We start from the raw sequence: 15216 nt of genomic DNA, 5'->3' as shown, positions 1-15216 counted from the left end.
GGTGGATTGATTCAATGACTCGGGTAGTCATGATGGGTGTGTCAGAGGCAGTGCGATTGGCACAGGATAGAGCAGAGTTTAGGGATGTTGTACATAGTGTCGCTATGAGTCGCAAGCGACTAGATGGTACATAACAACAACAACAACATACACAACAACACGGCCATTCTGAATCAGACAATCACATGATCTACTATGCCAGGAATGGCAAAGTGATGACAAATGGTGTGGTGTTCATCCTCAATGCTGTGATAATAGGTCACTGTTCATATGTACACAGGAAGTCCCGTTAGTACAACTATTATTCATTATTCAATTATATGCATTAACTGTGGAGGCAGACTAGAAGAAATTGAGGATTTCTATCCATTTTTCAGGGTCTAATTAATCAAACGACAACAACAACAACTTAGAGAGAGCTCTGTTGGCCTAATAGATAGAAAGTCATACTACCAAGTCAAAGATGGGTGATTTTAATCTGCGGCCCACAGACCTGGTTTTAATTGTTTTTGGTCAAACATTCTTCATGTGGTATAGCACTGGTCTGTCCATTTGCTGTACAGAGGTAACTCATGGTTATTTGGAAGCTAAACACTCTGGCACTGATGTGTCAAATGCGATAATGGTTTCCCATGGTCGACAATGTTTGGTGGAGCGCCCTGATTAAAACAAGCTTGGAAGCAGGAGTGGCATCCACTTCCAAAACAGGTTGCCTCTGGAAACTCTATGAACCTGGAGAAATGAGGAAAGTTATACATGTGTTCAGGTCTTTTGTTCATAGCGTTGCTATGAGTCGTCTATCAAACATGCAATAATGATGTATTAATAATAACTGGAGACTAAAAGGCAAAAGTTAGAAATAAAGAAGAAGAACTGGTAGTTGGGAAGTATGGCTTTGGTGACAGATAAACTGACATGATAGAATTTAAAACTATGACTGATTAATTCATTACAAATATTTTTTTAAAAAAAACATAAATAGTGACTATAAACATACACTTTACCTGATGACTACACAAGAATCAGATTGACTACAACTGTGGAAAAAGATTTTGGAATAGTTAAATATCAGCAATCAAAATTAGGCCAGGGGGTGACAGTGGAATAGACCACTAGCTACACATATGTAAGTTCACATTGAAGTTGAATAAAATTAAAACAAGCCTATGAGAATCAAAATTAGGTATTGAGGGTATTTCAATTGAATTTCAAATCTATTTTAAGAAGAGATTTAACATACTGAGCACTGATGACTGAAGACCAGACAAATGGTCAATGACATCAAGGATACTCTCTGTGAAGAAAGTGAAAGGTCATTACAAAGACAGAAGAAAGGAAAAACCAAAATGGATGTCAGAAAAGGCGACGAAACTTGTATTAGCAGAAAAAGAGGTCAAAGCAATAGAAAGGAACACTGAAGAGAGCTGGACAAAAGATTTCCAAGGGAGCTGTAGAAGACAAAACAAAGTAAAAAATGCCGAACACCAGACTTTAGAAAACCAAAAGAGGAAAACATGCTTAGCATTTCTCAGGCTGTACCAACTGAAGAACAAATTCAAACCTCTTCAGCACTAAAGGATTTTGTCAAATTGTTGCAGGAATCATCAAAAGAAGATGGGAGAAATATACAAAATCACTGTACTAAAAAGAATTAGCCCCAAACACTTCATAAGTAGCAAATGATCAAGAACCAGTGGTATTGAAGGAAGAAATCCAAGCTACAAGAAAGGGATTGACAAGAAATACGATCCCAGGGATTTATGAAATACCAGTTGAGGTATTTTAGAAAACAAATGCAACACTGATGTTTACCCCAGTCTCTGCCAAAAAATATGGAAGGCTCTTACTTGACCAACTGACTATAAAAGATCCTCATTTATTCTCATTCCCTTAAAAGTGATCCAGCAGACTGTGGAAATGATTGAACAATATCATGATTATCATATGCAAGTAAAATCTAGCTGAAGTTTATAAAAAAGTGACTGGAACTGTACATCAACAGGTTGTGGGTTTTTTTGGTTGTTGTTCATTGTCTTCAAGTTGAGCACGACTCATAGCAACCCTATGAACAAAAAGCCTGAAGCCCCTCTACCACTGTCGACATTTATCAAAGTTCATAGAGTGTCCAAAGGCATGTCATTTAGGAAGTGGATGCCACTCCTGCTTCCCATCGACAGGTAACTACCAGAAATTCAAGCTGGATTCAGAAGAGACTATGGAATATCATTGCTGATGTCAAATGAATTGAAAGGAAAGAATAGCAGAGAGATGATTATTCGTGTTTTATTGATAATACAGAGGAGTTTGTATGGATCATAAAAAAATTTATGGCTAATACTGAGAAGAATACGAATCCCAGAAAACGAAATTATGCTCATGTGACCAAGAAGCTATTGTACAAATATAAGAAGGAAACAGTGCATGGTTTAAAATCAGGGGGAAAGTGTGTCACAGTTGTAGTTCTTTTCCATACTTACTCAATATGTATAATAAGCAAGTAATTTGAAACACTAGACCATATGAAGAAGATTGTGGCATCAGGATTAAAGGAAGACTCATCAACAGCCTTTGTTATGCAGATGATGCAACCTTGCCTGCTGAAATAAAGAGGACTTGAAACACTTTCTGCAGAAGATCAAACACTACAGACTTCAATATAGGTGGTCTCTCAACATCAAGAAAACAAAAATCCTCACAGCTGGTCCAGTAGGTCACCTTGATGGATAGAGGGAAAATGGAAGTTGTCAAGATTTCATTTTACTTCGATCCACAAGCAATGCCCCTGGTAGCAGCAGTTAATAAATGGTAAGATGTGTTGTTGTTGTTGTTGTTGTTGTTAAGTGCTGTCGAGTCGCAGGCGACTCATAGCGACCCTATGAAGGAGAGTCCTCGACGCTTGGGTGCCTTTCATCTTCTCTCCAGGTTCATAGGGTTTCCAGAGGCAAGCTATTTACGGAAGTGGCTGCCACTCCTTCCAAGCTAAGATGTGTTGCCTTGGGGAAATATGTTTTCAAGGACCTGTCTTAAATTCTAAAAATCATGCATATTAGCTTGAAGGCTAAATTGTGTCTGACACAGGTCTGAGCATTTTTAACTGCTTCTTACACATCTGAAAACTGGACAATGAATGGAGAAGACAGAAATACCTTGGACTGTAAAAAGAACAAACAAATATGTCTTAAATGAAGTATAACCACAGTGCTCCTTAGAGGGAAGGATAATGAAACAGCTACTGTCAAAAGCCGATGAAAGAGAGGAAGATCTTCAAGGAGATGGAATGATGCGGTGACCACCACAATGGGCTTGAGTTTGATAAAATTATGATGATTTGAAGGTTCAAATCTGTTGTTTATATGGCAGCTGCAAGTCATCGTTAACTACACAGTACTAACAACATTCATTCTAGATCAGGTAAGATTTCACTTCTAATAAACAATGTTATAAATAGGTTGTTATGTGCCATCAAGTCACTTGCCATTCATAGTGACCCTATATACAACAGCTCTAAACCCTGCTCTGTCCTGTGCCAATCTCACTGTCGCCAACACACCTACCCTCATTACCCCAGTCACTGAATCAATCCACCTCATCGAGGGTCTTCCTCTCCTGGGCTGTCCCTCCACCCTCCCAAGCATGATGTTCCTCTCCAAGGACTGGTCCCTCCTTACAACATGTCAAAGCCTCAGAATCCTTGCCTGAAAAGAACAGCCTGTTTTTAACCCTCTCCAGGATGAACCTGTTCATTCTCTTAGCAGTCCATGGCTGAACCTCTCCAAGGATGGGTCCCTCCTTGCAACATGCCCAAGGTATGTCAGATAAAGCTTCAGAATCCTTGCCTCCCAGGAGCAGCCTGGTTTAACCCTATCCACGCTGAATCTGTTTGTTTTCCTAGCAGTCCTTGGTACCCTCAATACTCTTCTCCAACACCACAGCTCAAAGGCATCAATTCTCCTTCTGTCATCCCTAGTCATTGAACAGCTCTCTGATGCATAGCAAGTGATTGCAAAGACCATGGTGTCTGTATCAGGCTCACCTTAGTCTCCAGACTTACATCATTGCTCTTCAGTACTTTTGCAAGGTCTTTAACATCAGACTTTCCCATCACAAAAAAGCATAGGAAGTTGTTTCTACAACCTAGAAACTAGACTGTCAAAGGCTAGTGTTGTTTTTTTAAATGAGGTGGTATATTTTACAAAACACAAAAATCAAAACTGTACACACTACCGTAATAGAAAAGGCTGAATGATGAACTGAGATAAGAATGAAAACTAAGAAAGCATCTGAGACATGTATGATTGACTCAAAAAACTCATTTGGTGTAGTCAAGAAGCAACTCATAGCTGACTCTGTTGCAGGTTTTCTGAGGCTATAAATAGCAGTGGAGGAGGAGACTGACCATCTTTCTTCTACAGAGCCACTGGTGGATTGGAAGCACCAACGAGTTGTCAGCTTGGGTGGTTAGCAGTCCAACTCCCTATGAACTATGCCATCTTAGCTCTTTATGGCTGACGGTCATCTCCCAAATCACTACAAAGAGATGAATGTCCCATGTAGATTTCTTCTCCCAATGACCTGAGCAGTGTGAAATCTCAGATCCTGACCCCTCAAGATGAAGAGGGCCCCTGGGAAAAGTAACTGGAACTGTATTTCTCTTTCAACTTGGAACATGGGGGAGAAATGATTCGATTAAAAAGAAAGAAAAAAAAAAAACAAAGGATGTGACATTTCTCACATCTGTCTTTCAACCATTCATTGTAAGTACTATCTCTTTGCCTCTGTTTTTCCTAAAGATAAAAGGAAGTACGTTCAGATAATGTCTTTTTATGCTCTTTCAAAGGATATCGTGCTGAAATATATTGAACATTTTAAAATAAACCAAGACAAAATGAAACAAGGAAAAGCAGAGAAAGGTTATGATGAGACTCAGTGAGATGTGAAGCCCTCGATGTGATACTGAGAGTGGTTGCGGGCATAGCTCGCTGTGGGGCCTGCCTACTGCCTCTGGGCTCCTGGAACATGCTCCTTCACAGCTGGCCTGGACTTGCACCCCCATTCCATCTCATCTCAGCCCCAGAGTCACCTCCTTAGAGAGGTCTTCCACGACCACACTTATGCAAACAGCCCTACACCCTTCCCTATGACTTTCTAAACCCTACTTTGTTTTGTCACCACCTAAAATGTTATTAACTATTCATCTGACTATTTTCTGTCTCCTATACTATCTTGGCAATCTCCATGATTTCAGAGTTTTTGTTTTTCAATTTATTCCCAAGGTCTATGGAGATGCCTGAAACATGGGAGATTCTCAATTAAATGTTTGATGGTTGCATACACATTACATTATATGTGTGCATGTGTGTTGTTGTTGTTGTTGTTGATTGTCGTCAAGTCAAGCACGACTCATAATGACCCTATGAACAAAAGGCCTGAAGTCTTTCAGTGCTACACTCCCAAAGGCCCCTGGTTTGAGGCCAGCAGCTGCCCCGCAAGAGAAGAATGTCAGTCTCCTCCTGTGTGATTAACTGCCCTTGAACGCCCACTGGTGAGTCAGCTGTGACTCAGTTCTGACTGCACAGTACACAACAAGGACTTTAGTGTGTGTGTATATATATGCACACATTTTGTGCTGAGTCATTTGCGATGCAGTTGAGAATATCATGACACTTCCTAAACACTTTAGTAGATAATTTATAAGAATTTTCACCAAGAAAACCGTGATATAGCTAATATACTCGGGAAATTTCCCGTTAAAACAATTCCTTAACCGCTTGCTGGTGTATTACTCCAACTCAGAGCACCCCAATGTGTGTCATAGAACTGTGATTGATACAGCTCATAAGGACCAATTTATCTAAAGTAAATCACCAAGTTTCTCCCAAGCTATGAATGGATGAACTTGTATGCTTTTATTTTACAACCAAATGCATTAACCATTCACACCTCCAAGGTATTCCATTTATACACTATTATGCTGCTTTCTACTCTACAATGTACTACAGTCAGTATTCTACTCTCCACAATTGTCTAAATGGGTGTTTTTAAATGCACACTTAAATTCAGGATTCAGTCCAAAATCACACACTACAACCATTTGACCCCCGTCTCACTTCCTTTAATCTAGAAAAGCCCAAATCCCTCTTTCTCTTTCATGACAAGGACATTTCCAAAAAGTCCAGGCCAGTCGTTGTCTAATGTCCTGCGGGTGGCGTGTCTGATGGTCATGCTTGTCGTCATGCCTGGATTCTGCTTCCTTTATTTCCATCTGGAATACTGCAGGGTGTGTGTGTGACCTACTTCAGGTTCCACACACGCCAGGCAGGAGCACAGACCCGGTTTTGCCCTCGTTTCAACTCTCCACTTCACCCCCCCCCCATGAGGTTAATAATGGTAAAGTTATTTAAATAAATAATGTCTGAAAAGTTTCTAGCAGGGTGCTTGATTCTGGCTCAATTTTCTGTTCCAGCTCTATAACTTTTAGTGAACCTCTTAGCGTCTCTGCACCTTATTTGCCTTGCCTGCGGACTAAGGCAGTGTAACTATCTTTTAGGGATTTGGGCAAGATTCAAAGAGAGGACATGTGCAATATATTCACATGTCAGCACCAAGAGCTGCTGGCATGAAATAAGCATCCAGTAGATGTTAGCAATTCTCATTGTTATTAATACATGAAATGTGAGGTCATGGAGTGATATCATCACACTCTTTGAAGTCTAAGTGTGTTTGTTTCCCCACCACATTGCGGGGAGTCTTTGTAGGAACATGTGTCTTCCTTTTATAGCTGTTTTCCCCCCTCTCCAACTGCCAGGTTAACAACTTACACTTCCTATGTTCATGTAAGTGTGTCTGTGTAAGAAAATACAGATGGAGTTAACAAATGATCATAGGACAACCTCAAATTTGCAGCTAATCATTAACCCTCAGGGGTGGCAACTCAGATGGCTATGTTTTATAAAACCAAGTATAAACAGGTAAGACATTGATTCCTCATTACCCACTCCTTGCCTCCCTTTTGTTTTTGCTCACTCAATTCAACATTTAACCAGCTGGGTAAACATTCACCCAGGGTACAGAGAACTAAAGTACCAGCCATCAGAGAGTCTACGTGACACAATGTCCCACAGCGCCAGTCCCTAAGGTCCGTATGTTTTAATGTCTTCATCAAGGATTTGGCAAAGAATGAAGAGCATAGCCATCAATCTGTCCACGGTGACAAGCCTCGTCTTCCTGCCCAAAGCTCAGCCTCCCTGGCAGGGTCTCCAGCTATAAAGAGGCAGTTGAAGTCCTAGGCTCAGTCTCAGGAACAGCCCAAGCCCCTTCTTTTGTATCTACACATGCTCCTCACCCCTCATTCAGCTCTGATCAGGCTTCTCTGGACACTGTTCCATACCTGGCATCTGGGTGTTGATTTGATGCTAGCTTCTCGAGGGCCCTCCTGCAGGGTGCACTGCAATCTCTTTCTACAGTCCCACCTGTCCGGTCACTCCTCGTTACCATCTTACTCAAGCCACCTTTCAGATCAGTTCTCCAAGTGAAAGGCCTTTGCAACCTGCCTTGACTTCCAAGAAGGAACGTTAAGTAACATCAGGGTAGGGTCAGCTCCCTCTGGTTAAATCCCAACATCATTTTGGGCTTAATTCAATAACCAGCTAAAATGATTTTGGCATTGGGTAGAGATGACAGTCATCTGATTTCTCACTTTGAACCCATCTGTATTTTTCTTGTGCTGTTTTCCAGTCCTGCTGAGTCAAATACGACCCATAGTGACCCTGTGAACAACAGAGCTGAACCCTGTCCTGTCCTGTGTCATCCTCACAATCTCTGACACAATGGAGCCCATTCCTGATGGCAGCTAATGGCAAGAACATAATGCCAGCTCTCATCATATTTTAAGGAGCTCTGGTGACACAGTAGTTAAAGGTTTCAATTGCTCAGTGAAAGTTTGGCAGTTCAAACTCACCAGCAAGACTCACCAGTTGGCTTCCCATAAGACACACAGCCGTGGGAGCCCTTGGAGAGTTCTGCTCTGGTCTACGGGCTTGTTATGAGTTGGAATCAATTCGGTGACACTGGGTTCGTTTTGGTTATCGACCTCTCAAACAAAATATGATTATGCCTGTTATACATAGATCTCGATTCCATGTCGTCTAGCTTCTCCATTCTTCCCATGCTTGCTGACTTGAGAATGCATTCTTTCAGCAGGAAACAACTGATTTGAAATTTCTCTTCTTAAGAAAAACCTCAATACACCATCCCCCGCCTCAGCCTCACTATGGACTGAATTGTGAGCTTTCAAATGCAATTTTTAATCCTCTCTCCTTTCTTTTGTGTGTAATTCTTTGTGGGCTCATGTTTTCTGCATTAGGTTAATGAGGTCAGAGCCAAGCAAAATGTGTGTCTTAGACCTGGTCACTCTTGAGAGGTAAACAAGAGGACTCAGCACAGAAATGCACATAGTGGAGGCAAGATGGGGGAAGATCTTAAAAGAGATGAGCTTCAGAATGTCAGGGCTAAAAAAGCTGAGATAAGACCTCCCCCACAAGTATACAAGAGGGAGCCTTCCCTTAAGGTGGTTCCCTGAATTTAGAACTCCACCCACTAGAACTGTGAAAAATTAAATTCTTGTTCCTCAAAAGAATCCACTGGCAGAACTTGCATTATGGTGCTCTGGTGGCTTAGTGGCAAGAAGCTGCGCTACAATCCCGAAGGCATGCAGTTCGAGGTGACCAGCTGCTCCAAGAGAAAAGGATGGGCAATATTCTCATGTGCAATTAACTGTCGCTGAAACCCACTGGAGGGTCAGCAATGTGTCAGTTCTGACTCTATAGTACACAACAACAACAACAACAACAAAGACAATTGATGTCACAAATAGTTTGCAACAATTATTATTGTTGTTATGTGCTGTTGAGTTGCCTGCAACTCATAGCGACCCTATGTACAACAGCCCTAAACCTTGCTCTATCCTGTGCCAATCACAGTTTCCAACACACCTACCCCCATTATCCCAGTCACTGTCCAATCACTAATGTCTCCTTACAACTCTTCCTCCTCCTTTGTGTTTCCATAATTGAGGGTTCCACCTCAGTTGTCCAATCTGCTAGTCTAAGTGTATTCTTTCGTACACGGAGTTTTTGAAGGCCAGCTGTTTCAGAAGTGGATGCCCAATCCTTCTTCTTAGTTTGCCTTAATCTGAATGCTCAGATATGTAACAGTATCTGACAGACAAGCATTTTGCAGAAAAGAGCAATTACTATGCTAAACATTGGGAGTTCAAACCCACTCAACAGCACTAGAAGAAAAGTTCTACTTCTGTTAAGATTACAATTCAACCTCTCTGCTGTTAATATGGATTCTGACTCTCACTGCCCATCTTTCTCCCGTGGAGTGGATAGTATATTCAGATCAATTAGTGGACTTGGTGGCATGGTACACAGCATATTGTGTTGCTAATCAATAAAGGCCATTTGTCTCTAGTAGTTCAAATCCACCAGGAGTTGGGATTGACTTGATGGTAGTGACTGAGTGATCTGGATTCTGCATAGCTGGTGGATTCAGATTCATTAGTAGTCCAACACATTTCACACTACAATGCCAGGATCTTCAGTTAAGACTACAGTCAGAAACACTCCAATGAGCAGTTCTGCTCTGTAACCCATCGGGTCTCCAGAAATCAAATCCATTCAAAGGAAAGTAAGAACAATAAGCAACTAAGACACTTGTCTTTTTCAAATATGGCCTTTGCTTTGTTTCTCTGAACACAGCTAAGCACCTTCACAATACCCAAAATGTAAAAATGTGTTTTCTTTTTGAAGCGCAAACCTTTTGTTTTCTCTTGATATCATTTAATCGGTTAGCTCCGTGGTTAGGAATATGTATTCCATAAAATTTTCCTCTTTGGTCTTCTTAAAATACAAGTGTTATCTCTATTGCATTTAGAAAAATAATTTTTTTCTGCTTCCTTTAACCTTCTAGACTATAAGCAATACAACTAGAGGCCAGGATTTGAAAGCCAGTATGAAGTAGGGACCTCTGGGGATGGTATCCATTGGGAGTTTCGTGATTTGAAACCAGCAATGGTCCCATCAGAGAAAGATAGACAATCTCTTTCCATATAAGTCGCAGCCTCAGAAACCCAATAGTGGATCAGCTATGAGTCAGTTTTGACTCCATATCAATGAGAGGGAGAGGAATTCATATGAGCACACCAAGAACCTGGTAAGAGGACTATTGTTGTCGTGTACCATAGAGTCAGAACTGACCCACAGCTGACCCTCTTGTGGGTTTTCAGAGGCAGTTAATCTCACAAGAGGAAACTATCCATCCTTCTCCCACAGAACATCTGGTGTGCCTACGGAATGACAGTGCAGCTGCTTGCCGCTAGGCCACCAGAGCTTCCGCTAGAGAAGAATTTTTTCCAATTATTGTGAAAGGTTGAGTTTCAACCAAGATAGCTAAAGCTGGAAAAGCAACTCAGAGACTCTGTAGGACAGATTAGCTCTGCTCTAGAGGATTGTTAAATCAGCAATCCTTTAAAAGTAGATTGAAACTTTTTTTCTCCTGTAGTGCTGCTTGAGGCTTCAATCTACCAATTGCTCAATTAACAGTTAAAGAGTTCAACCATAGCACCATCAGGGATACTGGCGCATACACTCATAATTGGGGTTACCAGTCAGAACTGACCGAGAGCTGACCATCCAGTGGATGTTTAGAGGTGATAAATCTCACAGAAGGAGAATGCCCATCTTTCTCCCAGGGAGCTGCTGATGGATTCGAACCTCGAGTCTTGGAGATGGAAGTGCAACATTTTACCACTAAAGCCACCAGAGCTGGAAAACCTTCCCTAATTATAGAAGCCCAAATTCAGTTAGTTCCAGTCTGCCTTATGTGTTCCAGGCATTGGCTAAATGCTGGAAGATGGGTGTGGAAGTAACACCGTTTTTGCACACTGGCCAGAATGATCGATATGTTGAAATTTTAGAAACTGTATTATTAATTGTTGTTTTATTGTGGAAGGGGAGCAAGAAAACTTTTAAATGGGCATTGAAGTATGAATAGGAGTTTGTTACCTGAATGTGAACAAGAAAAGGAGATTGGATAGCAAGAAGCATTATATAGCCAGCTCTCATACAATATACTGAAGAATAATGAGTGATGAGGTCAGAGGAAGAAAAGCAGGAATGGCTGGGAAAGATCGAATACATGAAGACATTTGAATTTGATTCATATACCTTATATAACAAGCCATAATGGCTGTTTTTTTCTTGATTTTATGTATATGCACATCTTGTTTCTTGTTTCTGAAATAAGATCAAGCTTTTTATCCTACAACTTTCTGTTATTTCTTTACAATTTCACTCAAGCCTATCCTTGGTGGAGACTTCCTTACAGACCTGCTCCTGAGTTTCCATCGCCACACTCACTCTAGTACAACTGCTTAAAAATGATTCAGATGCATAGCTCAAGACCAATTAATAAAAGTTTAACAAGCTAAAGGATAGCCAGCTTTGAAATCTAATTATATTGCAGCAAACACTAGAGAATCAATTGAAAAGCTCTTAGAATTTATTAGAGTTCAGTAAGTGGTCATATGTGATGTAAAAATGTGAAAAATGTAAAAAAAATCAGATTTCCTATATGTCAGTAATAATCATTTAGAAAATATGATGGCAGTAAAATTACATTTACAGAAGCAGCCAAAAAATATCAATTACCTATAAAAATTCTAAAAGGATACAGACATTCTAAAAAGATATAAAGAAAACTATAAAATTAGATATAGATGAAAAATTTAATAATAGGTCTAAATGGGAAAACTGAAATTTTTTTACCACACTAAATTTTCTCTAAAAAGAAATAAGTCCTAAAATCTAAATCAAAATTTTACTTAGTTTACATGTTTTCAAACCATGATTTGAAAACTTCTGTAGCAATAAATGGAAAAGAACTAGTATGCTGGGGGGGGGGTGCGGGGAGAATATTGAGGTATTGATTTAGCCTTGCCCTATCCTGTGCTATACTCAAGGTATTTTTTTTTAAATTCTAGTGCCCACTGTTACAGTTGAGGGTACTCCATCTCATTGAGGGACTTTATCTCTTTCACTGACCATCCACTTTTCCCATCATGTTCTCTTTTCCCAAGAACAGGCCCCTCCTGACAATATGTACAACACATGTGAGATGAAGTCTCACAATCCTTGCTTCTAAGCACCCTGGTGTGTCTCCTCCAAGTAGAATTGTTAGTTCTTTTGGCAGTCCATGAGATAGTCAACACTCTTTGCCAACACCACAAATCAAATCCACCAATTCTTCTTTGGTCCTCTTTATTCATTGTCCAACCTTCAGGTGAATGTGAAGTAATCGAAAATACCTTAACTCATAGCAACCTTATAAGACAAAGTAGAACTGCTACATAATATTTTTGTTCATTCATTGTTGTACATTTGTCTCCCTCCACCTCCTTACCTTGTCCCACAGTCCACTTTGCAATGGACCTCTTGTTCCAGATTGCTGTTATAAATATAATACCTAATCATATATTCTTTAAGGACATTCTTCCCCTCATCTGTTCCAATGCAGTATTTATTATCTACCCATACTTTTCCTATTCTCCCCTCAACTCCCCATGTCAGTCTTATTTTATAACAGAGATGTTAGACAGTATTTGTCCTTTTATGATTGAGATATTTCACTCAATATAATGTTCTCTAGACTCACCCAAGTTGTAGGTTGTTTTGCAAGTTCATTGTTGTTCAGTGCTGCGTAATATTTCATTGTGTGAATGTACCATAATTCTTCTATACATTCATTTGTTTATGAGCACTCAGATTGCTTCCATTTCTTTGCTATTGTGAATAACACAGCAATAAGCAAGGGTGTGCATACGTCTGTTTGAGTTGTAACTGGTTTCTTTAAGGTATATTCCCAGTAGTGGAATTAATTGCTCATCCAATAGTATTTCTATTTCCAACTTTTTGAAAAAGTGCCAGACTGTCTTCCATAGTGGTTGTACTATTGCTCCATAATATTGATTGGGGCAGCCCACCCAGTCTTTTCTCCTGTGGGATAGTTGACCTTTTGGTTTATAGCTGAGCATTTAATCCTGGAGCCATCAGGTCATTTCATAATGTGCTAAAAAATCTAGAATCAAATTTACTACCAATTCTGATTCAAAGCAACCATAAAGGACAAAAATAGGTCTTCCCCACAGAATTATTGTAATCTCTATAGCATCAGATAGAAATATCTTTTTGAGAGTGGAGTTAAACCATTGATATTTTGGTAAATAGCTGAGTTTAACTGCTGTGCAAATAAGAATTCTTCACAATCCTCTCTCTACCTAATTTCAAGTCAAGGCAAACCAACTCATAGCTGACACTTGACTGAGTTTCCAGGTTTTAAATCATACAGGAGGAAATTGCTCGTCTTTCTCCTAAAAAACCACTGGTGGGTTGGAACTATCAGAGAGGTGTGGCCTTCGGATTACAAGTGCAACTCCCTGTGGATTATGCTACTAGAATGCTCTTAAAAATATACCAAAATTCGGCGAGCTCTGCTGGCCTAGTGGCAGGGAACTGCACTGCAATTCCAGAGGTGTGCGGTTCAAATCCACCAGATGCTCTGTTGAAGAAGGACTGTACCAGTCAGATCCAATTTGACGGTACACACATGAAAAAAAAAAAAAAGAATAAATAAAAGAGTAGTGAATTTAAAAAAAAATATACCAAAATTCCAATTTCAAAATGGTACACAAAAATGCTTTGTTGTCCTTTGCAGTTGTTATGTATCATCGAGTCAGAGCTGACAGCTGACCCTCTGGCGGGTTTTCAGAAGCAGTTAATCACACGGGAGAAGAATTGATCATCTTTCTCCCCCCAGAGCAGCTGGTGGATTTGAACGGTGTGCCTTCAGGATTGCAGCTCAGCTTCTTGCCACTAGGCCACCAGAGCTCCTGTCCTTTAGTCTACCAAAAACCAAAACAAAACAATATAAATAGAATTAAACAGGATCAAATCCTTCCTCTTTCATAAAACTGGGAATATGTGTATATTTGAACATAATGCATGGAATTTAAAAAAATGGAAAAAATAGGATATAAGAACGCCAACAGATAAATAATTTGAGAAATTTCATGAAAAGCAACTACCTAGCTTCCTTTTGTTTTCTTCTCCACCATCAAGTAATGTGACAATTCAGCCATTCCCTTTAACTCATGGTGACAATTTGGCTGCCCAAGCCACAGTCATCACATCTGTCTTTCAAGCAGGAAGAAAGAGAAAGAAGGGAAAACCCAAGTTCACCTCTGTGCAGCAGGTCCCTTTAAAGAACTTTTCCCTTTTAAACAGCTTCTGTTTACAAATCATTAGCCACTCCATTTATATAAGAGGCAGAAAAATAAGATTACTTAACTGGAAATAATGTCACCTCCACTATATACAGGTCTGTCCTTAGCATGAAAAGGAGATTCATCTGGGCAAGAAAAAAAAAGACATTTTTGCCTGAAAAGTCATAATACATAAAACATAGAAAATAGACAACACATAAATATGGATAAAAATTTAGCAATGCACACACACATTATTTAGATGTATGAAGACAAGAACCAAAGAGACAATCATAAAATTTAAAAGACATTTCCCCTTTGCAAAGAAAAACACAACAACAACAAAAAGAGAGGCAGATCTTTTCAGCCTTCTTTCTTAAATAAAATTTCTTTTTCAAATAAAATCTAAATACAGATTCAATTTTGAAGAGATGACGGCCAAAGCAGCATTACACAAAATCATTAGAAGAAAAATTAAAAGAACCATGATAGACGACTTTCACTCATTTGTTTATAAAATATTCCAACAACAACCACAAAAAGCATTGGTACAGGTGCACAGAAACAGACACTCGGGCCCTGGGGATGGGTGTGCGAACTGGTACGACATTTCTGGAGATAAGTTTGGCAGTTATTATTAAAGCTTAAAATATGCATATCTGTCAGCCTAGAAATTTTACTTCTAGGTACCTACCCCAGAAAAATACTTGTCACATATGCAAAATGGAATGTGCATAGATCTTCCCTGCATAATTATAGCAGGGGAATTTTTAAAACATCATAAATGTCCATCAGTAGGAAAATTATTTTGTAGGCTACGGGATATTCATTAGTACAATGGAATTATTTGCAACATCTGTTAATGGAGGCAGGCCCTATAAGTTTTGAAGTGGAAA

The sequence above is a fragment of the Elephantulus edwardii genome, unplaced genomic scaffold, assembly GCF_000299155.1.
Source record: "Elephantulus edwardii isolate Elephantulus edwardi_28Jun2011 unplaced genomic scaffold, EleEdw1.0 scaffold00041, whole genome shotgun sequence".
NCBI lineage: Eukaryota > Metazoa > Chordata > Mammalia > Macroscelidea > Macroscelididae > Elephantulus > Elephantulus edwardii.
This window is presented reverse-complemented; position numbering follows the sequence as displayed.